We start from the raw sequence: 6447 nt of genomic DNA on the forward strand, positions 1-6447 counted from the left end.
ATAAATGATTACTTTCGTAATTTTCTAATGATTGGAAATGATTGTGACATCTATTTACAAATGATAAATGATTACTTTCGTAATTTTCTAATGATTGGAAATGATTGTGACATCTATTTACAAATGATAAATGGTCACTTTCGTAATTTATTCGAGCAAAAATTACATACAGACATGGTTATCGACACGTTTATTATGGTGTGGGTCACAATTTTTTCAAAAATCATGCGGAGACCGACTCCAACCCGCTACCCTCTTTCTAGAATTGCCCTCTTGTCTAGCAATTCCAACGTCAGATAGGTGAAAAATCCCACATGTTTTTTGCGATCTCTATTTTATAAAGGCATGTTTGCTTTCAGCAAAACTAAACAAATACACTTCGATGTTTCTCATACCCGATTGATGTTTCTCATACCAGATGGCTCAACTTCTTAAGCTTTTTCACTTCTAAAAAAAGTTAGCAGGTGGGAGCGGTCTTAGGTAATTTTTGTAAAAATATGACCCACGCTGTAATAAATGCGTGGAAATCCTACCCGTATGTAATTGGTTCCTTTATTCAATGGACAAGTTCAGTTTCAAAGCACCGTAGAAGTGAGCCATCGCTACCACGCATGCGATAAAAAATCATTGGATGGGACCCATGAGCAAGATCTACTAAACCGCACTTTCCATTCCATCGGTTCAAATTGACCATACGATTGATTTGACCTAAATATTGATTGGAAGTCGGGCAACCATGTTGGTAGGGTCTGGGCTGGACCTCGGGCTTCCGGGATAGGCTTGTTTCCAGGCCTTTAACAGGCCCCAGGCTAGGCCAGTATGGATAAATATATTTATTGGGCTGTGCCGGGCTTTAACCGGACCAGACCAGAAAAAAACTCGGCATTTTTCCCAACCGGCCAGGATGGCCCGGTAAGTAGAAAACTGTCTCAGCCCGGCCCAAATGAAACCCAAAACATTTAACATGCCTTTTTTTAATATATGTTTAGAAAAAAAAATTTCACTCTCAACATTTTCTTATTTGTAGTAGGATAAAAAATAATACAAATAATAAATGCCAAATATTTTTTAAAACATTTAAAACTCATTATCTCTCTTGATAAATCAAATCCTTCTTTTTCTCTCTAAAAACTCTAAAAACTCGTTCTTTTTGGAAACCCAACGTATCTTTCTCGAAACCGAATTTCTCTTTAGAACCCATTCCATCTTTATAGAAACTCAATATCACTTTCTCTCTTTAAAAATCACTCTCTCTCTAAAAACCCAATTTATCTTTTTCTTTCAAAAAAACCAGTTCTCTCTTTAGAAACCCAATCTCTCGCTCTCTAAAACCCATTCCATCTCTGTAAAAACTCAATATCTTTTTCTCTCTCTAAAAACCCACTCTTTCTAAAAGCCCAATATCTCTTTCTATCTCTAAAGCCCAATCTCTCTTTCTATCATTCTCTCATTGTATCTCTAAAAACCTATTCTCTCTCTAGAAACCCAACTTTTATTGCTCTCTAAAATCCATTTTCTCTTTCTAGTTCCCATATTTTTCACTAAAACTCTATTCTCTATTGAAATCCAATATCTCTTCTCTCTAAAAACCCAATGTCTCTCTATCTAAAAACCCAATCTCTCTCTAAAACCTATTATCTCTCTACAAACCCAATCTCTCTTTATCCCTTTAGAAAGTCATTCTCTCTTTAGAAACTCAATATTTCGCTTAAAATCCAATCTCTTACTATCTTTAAAACTCATTCTCTCTCTAAAAACCCAATCTCTCTTTTTAAAAACTCATGCTCTACCTAGAAACCCAATATCTCATTCTCTAAAAAAAATCCTTATCTCTGTTTCTGTTTCTCTTTCTAAGAGCTTATTCTCTCTCTAGAGACCCAATCCATCTTCATCTCTCTAGAAACTTAATATCTCTCTCTAAAAATTGAATATCTCTCTAAGAACCAAATCAGTCTATCTCTCAAACAAGAAATTTTAGCATTTGTTGTTTTTGGTTTACTACAAAAAAAAGTTTGAAGAGTGAGATAATAATAATAATCTTTTTTTTTTTCAAAAAATATTTCTTAATGGGCCGGCCTGGGCCCAAACTACTAGTCTTAATAGGCCGCTAATGGGTTTCAGGCCACATGGGCCTTCAATGGTCAATTTCCAAGCCCGGCCAGGACAATTTCGGGTGTTACCGAGCCTCGGGCCCAGCCCGCTGGCAGCCCTATACATGGATGTTGTTTGTATACGCATCAACCTCAAACGTTCAAAGCAATGTGCATAATTATATCCTAGAAGAGGGATGTATTCCAATGCACGAAACTCCGGGATGGCCTTAAAATCTAGTTTTACCTTTCTTCAGGACATTTAAAGATCATGTGTAAATCGAGTATATGTAACAACACTTGAAATTTGTGAAAATTAAGGGTTGTTACAAGATGTTTTATTTTTAGAACATAAAATCTTTTTTTTTCATATCTATATATCACGAGATTGAGATGTTAAATTAGATGGTCTTGAAATGTCGGAACAACCTTTTTCGATCAGGGTGCACCTTATTTCTATAATAGAAGGTTGACACCTTATTGTAAACTTTTTCCACTATCTATATAACCCTTTAGTTTACTGAATTTCAATGTTCGATGTGTTGGGGTTTAAAACCAAGTGGAGAATATTGTTTCAATTTACTATAGGTGTTATTTGGAAATTAAGCACATATACTATGCTTTGGAGATGACTCCCTTGGTCAGAAGGCCTACTTTGGGAGGATTTTGCCGATTTGAAATTTTAGGAACCGCTTAAAAATTATTAGATGATTATTATCAAAATAAAAAAAATTGGAATTTAAGTTTTGTAATTTGAGACATTATTTTCTTTCTAATGCATAGATGGTACACTTAAGAATTATTTTTTTATTGAGGTTAATCTATGGGTTAAAGAAATTACATCCCAAGATTAGAGGTCCTAAAATTAATTTTAGGTGGGGTTTTGCTTGAGAGAGTAAATGGAAATTATACTCAAACATAAATATTATATCTTTTAGCTTGAAAATTATTGGACACGATGGACTTTTAACATAAATAACTACGTAATTTCTATTTAGAGATGTATTAAAAAATACCCAATTTTTCTTAAAAATGGATATAACAAAATTTATATCATCCACCTTTTAAATCTTCTATAGAATGACGTGTCAATGTGACCGCAATATGTAAACACGAATATTGAACTTGGAATTTACCAATATTTCCAGTTTTCAACTTTATACATTGTCCTCTTTCGTGTATATATTGGAGCAGGCAAGGTTGGCCACCTTTTCCAATATTTTTCACCATGCTTTGTTTTAGATTTTTATTTTTGGTAAAATTAATGTTCCTAAACAGGTTAACGAAAGGGCGCGGTTTGTATAGAGTCGAGGCTCTAAACAATCAAAGCAAAAATGTACCTTCAAATAGTATCGAGAGATGTGGTTTCAATATTAGAATTTTTTATGATAGTTTTAAAATATAAAAAAAATATCTCTATATCTTTTATTTTTAAGTTTCATTTTTTATAAACCCAATATTTCAAAACATATATCTTAACACTTTAAAGCTATTTTTTAACCTAAACAGATGTGAAAAATACGTGGTCTTTTTAAACCCCATCTTTTCTCTCTTCGTTTATAGACCCCAAACCTCTCTCGTCACTCATATAAAATGGCTGCCTGCTATCGTTTCACCCCCCCCACCCCTTCTCCTTCAATGGAGTTAAGCCATTACGTCCCTTGATTTATCGCTTCACACTGGATTTGCAACCACTCATTTACATTTTGCAGCATTTTAAACAGAACATGAATCACTAATTCACCATTAAACCTGGGATTTTTGGGAATTATAAGCAATCCAATCCCTGATGAGGTTGATTTCAAGATTTGGGTGTCAATTCTCATATAGGTTTTGCAGGAATGCTGATAAATTCACTCCCATGACTTCGAAGTGGGTAAGGTCTGATCAGGTCATGTATTATAGCAGTGCTCCATTAAAGGAAGAGGAACATGAAGACGAGGTGATAGTAGACCAGAGAGCTCCCAGCTGGTTATGATCTAGAAAATTTTGACCCCACTGAACATAGAGGCCCACCCACTGATAGGGTTTTTAGGCTCGTTGATGAAATATCTGGTCTCACATGCTTGAGGTTTCAGGGCTCTCTAAAATCATGATGAAAACGCTTGCAAAGAAAGAGATTTTAGGCTCGTTGGTTTCAGAGCTCTTTGAAATCATGATGAAAAAGCTTGAAATGAAAGACATGCCAATTATCGGCATGGTAAAAGCTGGAATGAGAATACAAGCTCTGATGGTGAGATTGCGATCTCTGATGGAATGATAATGCAAGCTCTGAAATCATGATGAAAGCTTGTGTTTTTTGTTTTCTGTTCTGGTCTCAGTTGGTGATGATGTCTATGTGAAGAGGAAAGAGAATGCAAGCTCTGCGGATCCATAGAGAGAGCAGTAGGAGAGAGAATGAGGGGAGAGAGATGGGAAAGATGGACAGAGAGAGAAAGAGAGAAGTTTGGAAGGATGTTTTTAAAAAAGATATGTTTTTTTAGATTTATTTGACTTAAAAAAATAAGTTTAAATTAGTTCAAGGGTTAGAAGAAATAAAATCTACAATTCTTATGCTTTAAGATATTTTTTGAAACATTGGATCTATTGTGAAATGAAAGTTAAAAATAAAGGGTATGGTGATATTTTCCCTAAAATATATTTTGATATTTAATTATAAAATGTAATAGTTCAACAATAGTGTAGATCGAGCAAATTTGTGAAAATTTGAAAATCTTGAAAATTGACATTCCAAAATTACGTTACAAGGTGCAATATTTCCAAAACTTGAAATCTATTTTTGTTTTTTCGTGTTCATGTATCTTGATGTCGAGATGATTAATTTGAACATCAAAACAACCTCTTCTAGTGAAATATTTAAAGTGGGCTCTAATTTGATTGTTTAGAGCCTTGGTTCTATATAAACTTTTCCCTTAATGAAAAGACTATAAGTGAGAGAGGTATTGCCCTTCATCATCGTTTTATGGGATCAGTCGGTCGAACGTGTCACTCACCAGGTCCAAGCTAGATCAGCCTACTCTCCAAACTGGCTGGGCTGACTCATTCAACCTATATGTCATTTTTTGTTTAACATTGTAAAATTTAAAATATTGGTTCTCTTGAAATTTCAAACAGTTTTAGAGTTCTCAAATCGATTTAAAACAAAATTTCTATAGTATTTTACTCATGGAAACATGATTTTTATGGTGAACCGGTCCGGTCACAATCCTGTGCGGGACTAGAAGACATCCCCCAATAATTTTGAGCTTGCTAAATGATTTTTAAACATGATGTTGATTATCGAGAGAGAGATGAATTGGTACTACGCTTGATTATTAACCGCTCCAAGAGCATTTTAGAGAGAGTGAAAGAGGGTCCAAAAAAAGAGAGAACTCTGAGAGGATTTGAGAGGGAGAGGGAGAGACAGAGAAAGAAGGGAATACTCCATGAACATTTGAAAGAGAGAGAGGAAGGGAGAGAGGGAAAAGACTAGGGAAAATTACAAAACCTCTCACGCAACTTAACCCCCAACTAATGTTTTTTTTCACTTTTTTCCTTACAACCACAATTTCTTGCAAAATCCCCAAGGTAAAAGGTTGTTATTTTTTGGACGAAAAAGAGTTAATTGACGGTCTCAAATAGCGTATTGACAGAGCGACCAATTCAACCGTTAGAACGATGTGGCTCTAGAAGGTGTACTACCAGAGCGTGTCTGTGTACTGTCGGAGCACTTGTCTTCATTGCCGGAGCGACCTATTCAACCGCCGGAGCGCTGTGGCTCCAAAGAGTGTACTGCCGGAGCGAGTCCTTGCATTGCTGGAGCGCGTGTCCTCATTGCTGGAACGACCTATCCAACAGCCGAAACACTTTGGCTCCAGAAAGTGTACTGCCGAAGAGAGTCCGTGCAAAGGGTTGTGGGTAAAGGCCAAGAGAGAGGGGGGTAGTTTAGCTTTTTTTTTTGGATAGAAGGTTTTTACGATGAAAGGTGGTTGTGATAAAAAATATAAGATAAAAATTAGATAGTTTACTTACAGTTTTTTGTAAATTTCCCATAAACCTATTCATCTTGATTCTTCGACATTCTACTCAGCTTCCTAAAGTCGTAGGGTCGTGAGCTGGGGACCACCACATCCCATATCCTATTGCACTAATTTATTAGCGGACAAGGCGAGATTGCTTTATTGTTCTATTGCAATTGTGCAAGATTGAAATCCGTAACACATATTGCATTCAACCAATCTCTTTCAAGGGTGAGGTTTGTATAGAGCCTACCTTCAAATAGTATCAACAAATATGGTTTCAATACTAGAAATTTTTGTTATAGCGTTAAAATATATTTTTATCTTTATTACGAAGTTTAAAGGTTAAAAAATAGTGT

The sequence above is a fragment of the Amborella trichopoda genome, chromosome 3, assembly GCF_054954075.1.
Source record: "Amborella trichopoda isolate Santa Cruz 75 chromosome 3, AtrichopodaSantaCruz75HAP2 v2.0, whole genome shotgun sequence".
NCBI lineage: Eukaryota > Viridiplantae > Streptophyta > Magnoliopsida > Amborellales > Amborellaceae > Amborella > Amborella trichopoda.